The 12537-nt window shown below is 44.6% G+C and overlaps 1 protein-coding gene across 1 annotated transcript in view; it reads left to right on the top strand.

Annotated features, from left to right (window-relative positions):
- Positions 1 to 6176: 6176 nt before the first annotated feature.
- Positions 6177 to 12537, top strand: part of KLHL29 (kelch like family member 29) — a 386641-nt gene continuing 380280 nt past the window's right edge. Inside the window, exon 1 of the mRNA XM_056487785.1 lies at positions 6177 to 6427. The gene's annotated coding sequence lies outside the window, so the exon portion shown is untranslated. The remainder of the gene's footprint in view (positions 6428 to 12537) is intronic.

Genomic DNA, 12537 nt, shown 5'->3' with positions numbered 1-12537 from the left:
TACCTCATATGTGGACTTTGGGGTAAATCAGACCTTCTAAAATAGGTGTCTACAGTGTGTGAGACCTTTGAGTGCCTCCAGGCTCCAGGGTATGCTGGCATGCCTGGCTGTACCTCAGCTCTATCCCCAGGAAAGCCCAACATATCATCAACCTTCCCCTACACCTTTTCTATGGGTCTGAAGGGACCTTCTCTGGTCAGTCTGGATAGAAGGAAAACAAAGACTGTGGAGTGGAGCATTGTCTCCATCTCACTCCAGAGCCTGGATATGATTCCCTGAAGTATCAGTGGCAACTAATGCAGGTGGCCACTAAGTCTTCTGAGAGGCTTCAGCAGCACCTGCTTGTCTTATTTTCCTCTCTGTGAACCTGCTTCTGGTTCTTTCCACAGTCAGGTTTACGAGGTACTTAACATTTACAGGGAAAATTCAGTATTTAATTAAACTGAATTACACCTCAGCATTTTGCTGAGATTGTTTGGGAGGTCATTTAAATATACAGAAGGACAATGTGTAGATGCTGAACCAAAATATTATAGCATATATTTTGGTCCCTCTATTAAATCACAGGACAGCAACATCTCTTCTCTGTACTCAGGGTGCCATACCACTGCTTCATTCAAAGCTGAAATGAATTATTTACAATTAAAATTACCAGAATCACAGAATATTCTGAGTTGGAATTGACAAGAATGGGGGGGGGGGGGGGGGGGGGGGGCATGATGCCTCTCCTAAAGGAAATATGACTGAGTCATTTATATTTTTTGTTCTCACTCTCTGTTCTAGTTATGCCACAGATGGCAGAAAATAGAAGTCAAACCAATTTAATACAGACATTCAGTTCAAAATGGCATGTATTCTAGTTCTCCCTGTATAATTACGAGGAATAGGTGGAAACATATTGTTACTGTTTTAGACAAACAAATCAAACAGCACAACTCCCTCTAAAATCACCTTGAAAGTCCAATTCCTCCCACATCCTCCCTCATAAACCAGTGTAGTGGAGTTACTCTGATAAAACTCAAGCAGCTGATGCAATGACTTCAATGGCAATGAAAATGCTTCTCCATGTGACTGAGTGGGACTAGAGGTGACTGGAAATAAAGTTGTTAAACAGAACCTTCATAAACTTTCAAAAAGTCCAACAAAAACCTGACTTCTTTGCTATCCCTAACCATTAGAGATTTTCAAATAATTCAAGACAGTGCTCTAGACTCTGCCAGTATAGTAAAATATATCTTACTTTTATTACTGCCCATCAGAAATCACAATCACAACTCCAGCAGAACCCACTTCTGTCTTCTGGGGGAAGTTTTAGCAAATGGTTCTGTCATAGCTAAGAGAAATCAGCTCAATATACTGCTTGCTCTTAGAGGATCAGACTCTTCTCATTCCCTTGGCAAGTCAGGGACAAGGACGTTTTGGCTTACACACCTAAAATCACACAAATCTTTATTTCACCAATTCCAAGCAAATGACTTCATAACCTCTGCCTGCAGAGACGTGTGTGTGCCTGCAAACACTCTGTGGTCAGGTTAAAGAGCTAAATGCCTCAGGAAATCAGGGATATGTAAAGTTGAGGAGCTAGAATATAATACTCTTGTGAAAAAAATACAGGAATATGGTCAGCTGTTATGAGGATGATGACATATCTTCCTCATCTCTTGGTACAATAATTTCAGTTCCTCAGTAAGTTATCAACCAAACAGTGATGATCTGACACTCCTCTTCTTGTCTGAAGGTTGATTCTTTTCACAAGAATAGTTGCTTACCTTGATGACCACTCTGTAAATGACATGGATGTATGAAGGACAGAATCCTTTTCTAACCAGCTCCCAGTGACAGGACACTGTTCCTGCCACCTCTGCCTTCCCACCCTGAGAGAAGCTTTGGCTGCTCAATAGAAGATAAAAGATTTGCTCAGGGAAGGAGGTATTTCATTTAACACAGTGTGCCCGTAGAAGTCAATTTGGTTTTTCAATAAATTCCACAGGTTAGTAGTTTTAATCCATCTTAAATTCATATTTTGGCAATTAGCTCAAGCAGCACATATAAAAATTACTTTAAATGTCGTTTCCTGCTTCCTTTGGGCATTATCTTTCTGTTAAATGGTAAGGATAATTGTAACAAATAAGTACATATGAATGCTAAAGCAGCAGCAAACAGTCTTTATACTTCAAATAAAAAAAAAAAAAAAGATGATTGAATAAACTCCGAAGATGTCTTTCAAATCTCCACTGACTTTTCCAGATCCCCTAAACCCAGTGAATATACAAAATATCTACTACCGTATTTTTTAGATATTCTACCAGATCTATTAACATTTTCAGACAGCAGAAAATTAATGCATTGACATTAGAACCTCTGTTGTAAACCTGTAATTAAGGAGATCTTCATTAGCTGAAAACAGAAGTGAAACCTTCCAGTTGAAGTCTGGGTAGCAGATATTTCGCTTTGGCTATGGCTTAAAAAAATCTCAGGGAACAATTTCAGAGATAAAATTTCATCACATTTGTAATGACTTAACCTGCATTAAAAAAAAAAATAAATTTTTTTTAAGTAGCAATCTAAAGAATTATATATTAAATCTCTTCAAATAAATAAAAACTTCACTCCCTTAAACATGTACAAACCTAGGGGATAAGTTTTACCACAAAGCAGGAAATATTTCTAGGAACCCCTATTGCAAAATCCTAGTACTCAACTATTATGCTGGTTCCTGTGATACATGCCCACAGCTAATCTAATGGCATTGCCATCAAATATTTTTCAGACTAAAATGAAATCTCCAATAAGATGAATAGATCTGTGTGTCTTCTAATATTTTATCAGAAGATGGACTTGATGCTCTGACAATTCAAGATGCCATTAGTTTTGATATGATCAGCAAAGACAGGGGAAGTTGTATTATTCTCATTCTAATACACGCCTTGTAACATAATGATCTATTGCTAAAGGAGGAAATCTCCTTTTTCAGAGGAGCAAGCTTTACCAGACACCAAAGTCTTGCAGGCTATCAGCTGCCTAATCCAAAATTGGGATTCTTTCAAATAATCCTCAGCCTGTCAAGCACAACCCTGTAACAGATTCTATTAAAAAAAACCCCCAGCCCCATCCAAATAAACCCCTCACCCCAGAACAACTGTTTTTCTGGAAATACATCTTTTGTTTCATTAGCATTTGAAGGATCCTTATTTTCAGTGCTATTATGTGGACAAAGGTTTGCTTCCCCTAAAACATGAGCTACATAAGAGGAGCACAGGATTTCCTGAGTGCTGAGAAATTAAGTGAGTGACAAAGGATCTTTTCCAGTGCCAGGAATAGCATGCCAAGCATGGGGAATTTCTTTAGATCCAAGTATTACTCTTAATTTTAAAAAAACTTCACAAGGAGCAGGATGCCCCCAAATAACTTTTCAGCCCCTTGACCTTCTCTACAAAACCTGCTAGCTTTTTTCTCAGAATCAGAGCAGAGAAAAAAAAGGAATTAAAAAAATAAAAAAAAATGAAGCAGTTTCTTCTTAAAATTACTGAAGTCACTAAATAAAATTGGAGCAAGAAAATTAAAGTATAATGGTATATTCAATGTAATCAAATGCTTATTCTTCATGAATATGAAATTGTGATGCTAATTCTGAGTCGAACTGGTTTAGATCAAGAGTAAAGTCACCGAGGATCAAGAAATTCTTTGAAATTCATTACCTGTAACTGAATGCAGAATCTGACCCTATGTCAGCATTTGTAAATCAGGTATTTGACAAAATTTGATGGGAAAACTAAAGTCAAGATTTGAACTCTATCTTCCTGATGTGAAAGAGTGCAAAAGTACCTTCCTAAAATGAAAAATGCAGAAAACAGTCAGTATAATAGACATATAGAGCTTCATAGCTTAAAAGTGCTGTCCAAATATTAGCTAAATCCTTACTATAAACCTGTGAGGCAGATAAGATGGAAGCACTTATGCTAAAAATAAATAAAACCTAGAACTGTCTCATATAACTGTAAGATTTTATTAAAAATAAACAGGGCTGGTTGGTATCCTTAACCTCAAGGTCACAAAACAAAGTACTAGGCACTGGAGGATAGCAGCAGAAGCCAGTACTCCAAAATCACTGTGTCTAATTAAGGATTCCAAAGAATCTCTGCTTTATACTCTCTCCTGTCTCGAAGCATTCGCTGTGAGAATATTCAAATGCCACCAGGAGACTGACATGCTACTTGTTAGGTCAACAGTCCCATTGAGACTTCTTCTCATCGGCTTCCTCCGATTCTGAGCCAACCATATGTGCTGGGCAAATAACGCTGCACTAGGGCAAATAACAACGAGCAGGGCTCTGTTAGAAAGGGAGGAAATCGAGGGGGAAAAAAACCTGTGTGGAAATCAGAAGAGTGTGTCGTGTGTGCACGTGCTAAATAATTCAGCTTTAAACTGTTCTGAACTTCTGACCCTCACACTTCCCTGTGATGTACAGGACTGGAGGTTTCAGTGTTAGTCCACGATATGTTAAAGACAAAAATGTATGAAGGCTGCCTGTTCCAGCGTGAGGACATATTCAGCTAAAAGCATTCTAATATTAATGGTGATGGCCGGGTTTAGAACTGTTTTAGTCCACTGCAATAATTTTGTTTATGAGGTTGGGAACAGAGAAAATGAAATTGCTCTGTTAGCGCTGCGCGCTGCTTCCTCCAGGCGCTGGGCAGCATGTGTCCCTTTTCCAATAAAAACATAGATTTGCCTGTTTCTGTGGGTTGTGTGCTTCCCTCCCTTCCCTTTGCTGGCATTTGGCACAACTGCCTTACTTCCAACACGTTTGAGCATAGATGCATTTTTTTAAGCAGCGAAGTAAGGAAAAAAAGAATTTGATTAAGCTTATTTTTATGCTTACAGGAAATATGAAAGACAAAGTGTTCTATGTTTAAAACTACAGCATATGCAGCTTGTGTGCACATCAGAGAGATCCCTACAAAGCGGCACACGCAGATACAAGATTATACAGAAGAGAGAGACAGATGCGGATTTCCATGCGGAGAATCTCTAGTGACTCCAAACGCGATGGATATTAAAAAAAAAAAAAAAAAAATAGCGTTGTTGGGTAAGACTGGTACCAACGCAGTCCAACACTCCTGTGGACTTGCAGAGGCCCGGGATGACCCCTCGGGGAGCGGTGATTGCACAAAGCGGGGCAATCTTTCTTTGCAAGTACCCGCGACTTTCCCGCGGGCAGCGGAGCGCGGTGACCTTCGGAGCGCGCTGTGCGCCCGCAGCCCGGGCCGCGGGCCGGGGCAGCGCTGGGGGCCGGGGCAGAGCTGGGGACAGGGGCAGAGCTGGGGGCCGGGGCAGCGCTGGGGGCCGGGGCAGAGCTGGGGACAGGGGGCAGAGCTGGGGGCCGGGGCAGCGCTGGGGGCCGGGGCAGAGCTGGGGACAGGGGCAGTGCTGGGGGCCGGGGGCAGCGCTGGGGGCTGGGGGCAGCGCTGGGGGCCGGGACAGAGCTGGGGACAGGGGCAGTGCTGGGGACAGGGGCAGAGCTGGGGACAGGGGCAGTGCTGGGGGCTGGGGGCAGCGCTGGGGGCCGGGACAGAGCTGGGGACAGGGGCAGTGCTGGGGGCCGGGGCAGAGCTGGGGGCCGGGGGCAGCGCTGGGGCCGGGGGGGCAGAGCTGGGGGCCGGGACAGAGCTGGGGACAGGGGCAGAGCTGGGGACAGGGGCAGTGCTGGGGGCCGGGGCAGAGCTGGGGACAGGGGGCAGAGCTGGGGACAGGGGGCAGAGCTGGGGGCCGGGGTAGCTCTCAGGGCTCTGGGCAGAGCTCCGGGCCGGGGTAGCGCTCTGGGCCGGGGGCACCGCTCAGGGATCGGACACCGCTGGGGGCCGGGGCAGCGTTCGGAGCTCGGCACCGCTCGGAGCTCGGGCAGCGCTCGGGGCCGGGGCAGCGCTCGGGGCTCGGCTCCGCCCGCACCTGCACCGGGCGGGCAGCGCGGAGCGAGCGCGGCGGGGCGGCCCCGCGGGGCGGCGGCGGGGCCGGGGCTCCTCCATCCTCGCTCGCTCCTTCCCTGCCCGCCTCCCTCCGTCCCTCCCGCGGGGCGGCGCGGCGGACGGGGCGGGCCGGGCCGGGCTCCGCCGCCTCCTGCCGCCGCGGTGATTGGCCCGGCCCGCCCCTCGCCCCGGCGCCCAGGCCACCTCCCTCGCTGGCTAAAGCGGGCAGTAGGTGAGGGGAAGGCGGCCAGACGGGAGCATGGTCGCGGCTCCGCAGCAGCCTCCGCCGCCGCGCCGCGCCTCCCTGCCCGGCCTCCAGCGCGGCTCCCGGCGCCCGCAGCCGCGCGGGGCTCTGCGTTAGCGGCGGAGGCTGCGATGCTCGAGCCGCCGCTGCCGCCTCCCGCCGCCGCGCATCCTCCCGCCGCCTGAGGACGCGGCCGCCTGCGCCCCCGCGGAGGGAGGTAAGCGCGGCGGAGCCGAGCCCGCCGAGCGCCGCCGCCCGCCCGCCGCGCCGGGCATCGCGGGGCTGGGGCTGCCCTGCGCCTGCGCTCGCTGCCCGCATTAAAAACTTCCTGCGTGCCTCTCGCTGCCTGGGGGGTGCCGTGCCGCGGCCGGCGGGCCCTCAGAATGTTGCTCTGGTGCTTTGGGGTTTTTTCCAGGGATTTTCATCTTGCCGTGGGGGGTCTCCGCCCCCGCCGCGCACCCACAACTTCAGGCGCTCGCTCGGGGAGCGGCGGCGGCCGCGCAATTCCTCCCCCCGGTCCCGGGGGCGGCGGTGTCCCCGCAGACCCGCATCCCTCCGGGGCGGCTGTCCCGGTGGATCCTCCATCCCATGCCATCCCGGGCCCGCTCCCGCCGCCGCGGAGCTGCCTGGCACGGATGGGCGCGCAGCCCGCAGGCTGCCTGCCCTGCTTCCCTCCCTGCCTGCTTCCCATCGCCTCGGCCAGCCCCGTCCTCTCCCCGTGCCTGGCGTGCATTCCCGTTCCCCTTCTTGCTGCTCCGCGTCCCCGCGCGTGATGCGTGCGAGGAACTTTTCAGCGCAATATTGCTTAAATATATACATATATATGTGTGTGTGTGTATACATATTGAAACATTCCGCACGATTCCCATGCCGATGACATGTACTCGCCGGTGTGCGGTTTGTTTGGCTGCTGCTGTGCTTTTCCATTGATGCATTTTTTTTCTTTCTTTTTTTTTTTTTTTTTTTTTTTTTTTTTTTTTTTTTTTTTTTTTTTTTTTGTTCTCCCCTGAGGGTGGTTTTCCTGTAACTTACCTCCGAGCCCAAGTGCTGCCTGGTGCCGTTCGGAGCACAGAGGTGCATCCCTTGGGTGCTGGTTTTCGGAAGGTCTGCCTTAGGCTGGCAGGGAAAAGCTACTTTCTGTTTTGACATTGAGTGGATGTGGTGAGCTATCCTTGCTGTGTGAGGATGCCGGTCTGTGGTCCCCGGGATTTTGGGTTCAGGTCTCTGTGCCTCCCCGGAGGGTGGAGAAAGGTCTGGAGGAAGGGACTTCTGGAGATGGATGGTGGTGTTTGTCGTACACTTCATAAACAGTGTGTGCTCATCGTCTCCAAGATTATTTCATTTTTCCTTCTCTGGTATTTTTTATTAAACTGAAAATACCCCTTGAACGGTGGAGATAGATTTATCTCCCCACCACAACCAAAAATGATGGAGCCCTGGTCATGTAGTTGGCTGCTTATCTTTTGTTACTGTATATGAAAACTGCATAGAAAAAAAAAAATACGGCGTTCTGGTAACTAGATTAAGGGGGATTTAATCACTTTTCCATCAATGAAGGAAAAAGCCATGCATGTTTGCTGCAGGCTTATTACTTGCTTAAATGGAAGATTATATACAGCATATTTCTGATAAATGAAGAAACTTTCTTTTTCCTGGTAGTCTTGAAAGCAACTGAGCAAGTGTGTGTGTAGGCACGTGTGAGTCTCTTGCACCGATTTAAACATGTTTATCGGGCTCTTCTTTTGAGGTACTTTCAAAAACCCTAACTACTGTAGCTTTAAGGTGACTGCAGATAACAGTGTTATTGTTTCTTATAATTAGCAATCTGCTGAAACTTTAAATCCTCCTTGAAAGATAGGATCTGTGTGAGAAAAGGGGTAGTGTTCCATAAGCTTTATTCTTTTTTTATTATTGTTTGCCTCCAAACCAAAGCAACAGTGTGTCTATTATTGTTGTATTCTGGCTTAAACTGCTAATGGCTTTATCTTTTTTTCCCCATGTGGAGAAAAATCAAGTACAGCAATATTTTACTCTGACATTTATCTGCGTCAAACTTTAGTTATGCTCGGGAGGTTGTTTAATCTTCTCTGAATAATGTTCAGGATTGTGGCTTTTTGTTTGTTTATTCTTATAACCTGTTCTTATTGTGTTTATTTCGGGAAGTTGTCTTCAGTTTCGAATGAAATATTGGAGCTATGCAAATAATTTAGTGACCCAACCAGAATGTGACTTAGCCTGCCTATATAAACTGTGCTTTTCATTGCCTTGGTTTGCATAGCTAGTTTTTTTCCATAACATGCATGTTGATATTTCCTAAAAATGCCTTTGGTATTTTAGTTGAAAATTAACACTTGGCGTTCGAGTAACTAACTCTTTGAAAAAAGAGGGTATCACTGTGATTTATTTATTTAAAAGTGGAAAACATCCTGTCATACCAAGTAGTTGTCTTGCAAGCAATGACCTATAACACTTAATGTGGATGAGTTTTTGTTCATTTTGCTTACAATAAAGGGTCTTAAATGAACTCTGAAATACAAACTGGGCTCTTGGTCTGACTTTCCTGCATTTGTTGTCTCCAGTAGCTTATGAAATGTGTGCACAGTGTGTCAACCTTTCCCTTAACAACAAAACCTATGAGCAAATGTTCAGTGTGAATTATATTACCGAAATAAAATATTCTATAGTTGTCATGGTTACAAATAGAGGCAGGGTTACTGGTTTTCATCTGCATGCTGGGGAGGGGGGATCTAGTTTTGTCACTTTTTAATTACGTTTCTATTGAGTGATGGTCATACTTCAGATACCCAATATATTAGATACATGGCACAGTGAATTAGATTTTGTCAAAGTCTTGCTGAAACGAAACAAAAAGTGGTGGTGTGCAGGAACAAGCCCTTGTTCATTTGTTTCACGAAGCAGAAATCTTGAGGGAAGAAAGTAACCAGCTCTGTTTTGTCTTGGCTTCTAGATTAGCATTCTGCCAGGATTGCTGCTCTTCTTCAAACAATAGTAAAAAGTATATAGTGACTGGAAATCCTCTCAATGGAAGGAGAGGAAGGCACGGATCTAGGAATTAGGTGTGATTTTTGGGTTTGCTGAGCGCAGTGCCTGGTGCTCTCACGTGTAGAGGCTGTTTGCAGGAGAACCCATGCGCCCAGGTTTGCAGTGATAGCCTCTCCAGGGATGCTGCTCTGCTCCCACGCCTCCTGTGCCAGGTGGGGATCCCTGGTGTCCTGGCAGCCACCAGCCTCGGGACCGTGGCTGTTTGCAGTTGTTGGCACTTATCCCAGTGCTGTGTCTCCTTCTCTGTGCTCATCTGCAATTCAGTCTTGTCCATGCCTTCTTGTTTTCCTGACCTTTTAATTTAGTTCCCATACCTGATGGACCCAGTTCTTCTGAAGCACAGAAAAATAATAAATAAATAAACGGCCAAAATAATTGGTTTTTTCCTTCCCTTCTTGCCTCTGTGTGCTGTGGTGAAAACTCACACACAGCTTTAGGGTGGGAAAAGTACCCCATGATCTGTAAATGGAGAGAGAAATTCCAGACTGTCCCACCTTGTTTAACCTTTGTAACTTGCATCATTCCCCTTTTTTTTTTTTTTGTTCATATTAAAACTCATTTGCAGTTTTCTATTACACTTTGGTCTCTCTTTAATATTTTTGTTGAGGTTTTCTGTAGTCCCTTCTATAGGTTGAGCATGGTCTTACTGGAGTTCTTGTAGTGACTTGTCCATTTACCTCCATCCATCACTTGGGTTTGCTGCTGTAGGCTATGGACCCAGGGAGCCCAGACAGCTGAGGACCTGATCCCAAAGCTGCTCTCTTTGCAGAGCCTCAACTTTATAGTGCAGCACTGAAGTCTACATCATTTTCAGATCACTAGTTCTTTGTGCTGCAGTCGAGACTTTTAGCTAGCTAAAAATCTCAGCATGGGTTACTGAATTACTTGGTCCTTCTGCTTTTTTTTTATTTTTTTGTTTTCCCTCCAGATCTTCCATTTTGCAAAATGTGCTGATCCAGTAACCTTAAATATGATGTAGTGTCATTAGGTTCTGAGATTTATTTGTGTATCTAATCACTTCTTTAATGTACTCACCTCTCTGAAGAAGAAAGATGCTGTGAAACCTGTGTCCTAATGCCAATAAATGTACAAACTAGATAATGTTGAATATATCTGCAGGTAACTGAATTACTGCATTAACCATTTGTTGCATTTAAAAAAAAAAAATCTTGTTTTATGTTGGTTTACTCAGTGTGGAGGATGGTTTCAACATCCCTCTGTGCAGTTAACTCTTCTATAAAGTTACTTGTATTAAGGTGGAGCTCCTATGAGGAGTCATAAGATGCTCTTCCCAAGAAGCAAACTGCGAGTGTGAGGCTGTGTGAAACATAAACAGCTTTGACATGCTTCTGTCACTTCTGTGTTTCCTTTGTTACCAGAAGTACAAAGAACTCCTCCTCAGCTATAAAGAAAGACATTAGATTAGAAATCTCTTATGGGAACGCCTTTCTGTCAGGTTTTTGCAAGTCAACAGTGCTTACCAGGGTGTGAATATGCATTGTCTACCTGGTGTGGTGAAACCAGACCTGGTACAAACAGTGCCCCGTGCTGTTGTTATGCAGCCAGTTACCTCTGTGCTGTCTTGACCATCTGATAAATGACAGTAACTGCATTCCTAGTCACACTCTTCCATAAATAATTTTATGTTGTGGATTAGGATATGAGGAACATGGGACCATTTTGTCTAATTTTTATGTGCTGCTTTCTTGTTTTTATTTTAATCTGTTATGCTTAGGTTTGGGTTTTCAGATATTCACAACTTGGGTTTTGGCCATAATTGGCATTAACAGCAGAAAAACACAGGTTTTTTTGCTGGCCTTAAATTTCAGGTAATGTATAGTGCTGGCTTGCAATAATAATACTGATTCTGTGAAACAGTCTGCTGAAACTATAGACAGGCTTATTTTGAAACTAATTCGGTGTTCCTTTTGTAGCATTCTGTGATTTGTGTTTCTGTTTAACTCCCTGCCATCCATTACAATATGCTACGTGATGTGTGGTGTGAAGTGCTGGGATTTCTGTTCAGGTTTGGTGTTTCCTGAGTCGGTCTCCAGTTTTAGAGCTCTACATAAGTACAGGTAGCACAGAGTTTGATTGGGAAGCAGATTATATCTCAAGGTGTGCATTGGAACTCAGCAGTTTGCAAGGAAATCTGCCACTGATAAAATTCCTCTGCAACATTGCTGTTAACTAAAAGCTGTTAAGTGTGCTGTGGCAGGAGTGTTTCCTGGACTGTCAATGTAGTTGAGAGATACTGTGAAGAATCCTTCAAGTTGATACAGAGGTATCAGAGTCAATAACAGAGTTGGGTAGCAGAACTCAAATTCAAGATGTGCCTAATTTGTTCAGCTGGACTCATAAGTCTCTTCATATTTTTGAGTCTTGGGAGAGAGACTAATTATCAGTCTTCACTCCTGTTGTTTTTTGTTTTTTTTTTTTTTTTAAGACCCCCCCCAGACAAACCCAAAAACCTCTGCCCCAAAACCAAGATCTGCATGACAGTGCAGACTTTAGAAATCCTGGGTTTAAAGTGTGATTTAAGGCCTTTTGCCTCAGACACTTCTTAAAGTCCATGCTGATGAGTAATTAATATTTAAATCGGATAATTCTGTTCTAAGATCTGCTTTGTCAGACCTTGTTGTAGGATTTTGTTTTTGGTCTGCAAAAGCAATGTTGGTGGATTTGCAGATTGCAGCATGCTGTAGCTAGCTACTCAGAGAAAGGTTTATTTTCTCAGTCTGAGGCTTAAACATGCTTTTTCCCTTAATTAGAGGGAGAAGAATTTAAATGCTGTTAGTTTTTCCAGCCACAGGTAAACCCCAGATCAAAAGGAGAGGTGAAAGAGTTCAGGAAGTTCATTGCAGTAATCACAAGACATGGAATAACTTTAAAGTGGATGCAGCTGTGTTTACCTGTGCTTTGAAATCTATATCTATTGCAAAGTTTGGTTGATTTGTAGCTTGTTGAGCACCTGAATTCATTAAATGATTCCTAACATATTGTATACTTCAGAAACTTCATTTTTCACTTTCTCTTGATTTTTTTTTTTTTTTAATTGTCTCTTGCCTGCCAAGGGTGGAACAATGCCAAATTGGAACACTTCATATTACAAAATGTTGTTGGGTATATAAATGTCTGGAAAATACTTTTGAAACTATATGAGATGCTGCAGAATGTAGTTAAGCTGTATCTTTTTGAGCTTATTCATTAACCCTTCATAAAGTTTGGAAAAGCAGTGGCAGAGAAGCTGCTAATTCTGTAAAA

This window comes from Oenanthe melanoleuca, chromosome 3 (genome assembly GCF_029582105.1).
Source record: "Oenanthe melanoleuca isolate GR-GAL-2019-014 chromosome 3, OMel1.0, whole genome shotgun sequence".
Taxonomy (NCBI): Eukaryota; Metazoa; Chordata; class Aves; order Passeriformes; family Muscicapidae; genus Oenanthe; species Oenanthe melanoleuca.
The sequence above is the reverse complement of the archived record's forward strand: the minus strand, read 5'-3'. Positions and strand labels throughout refer to the sequence as shown.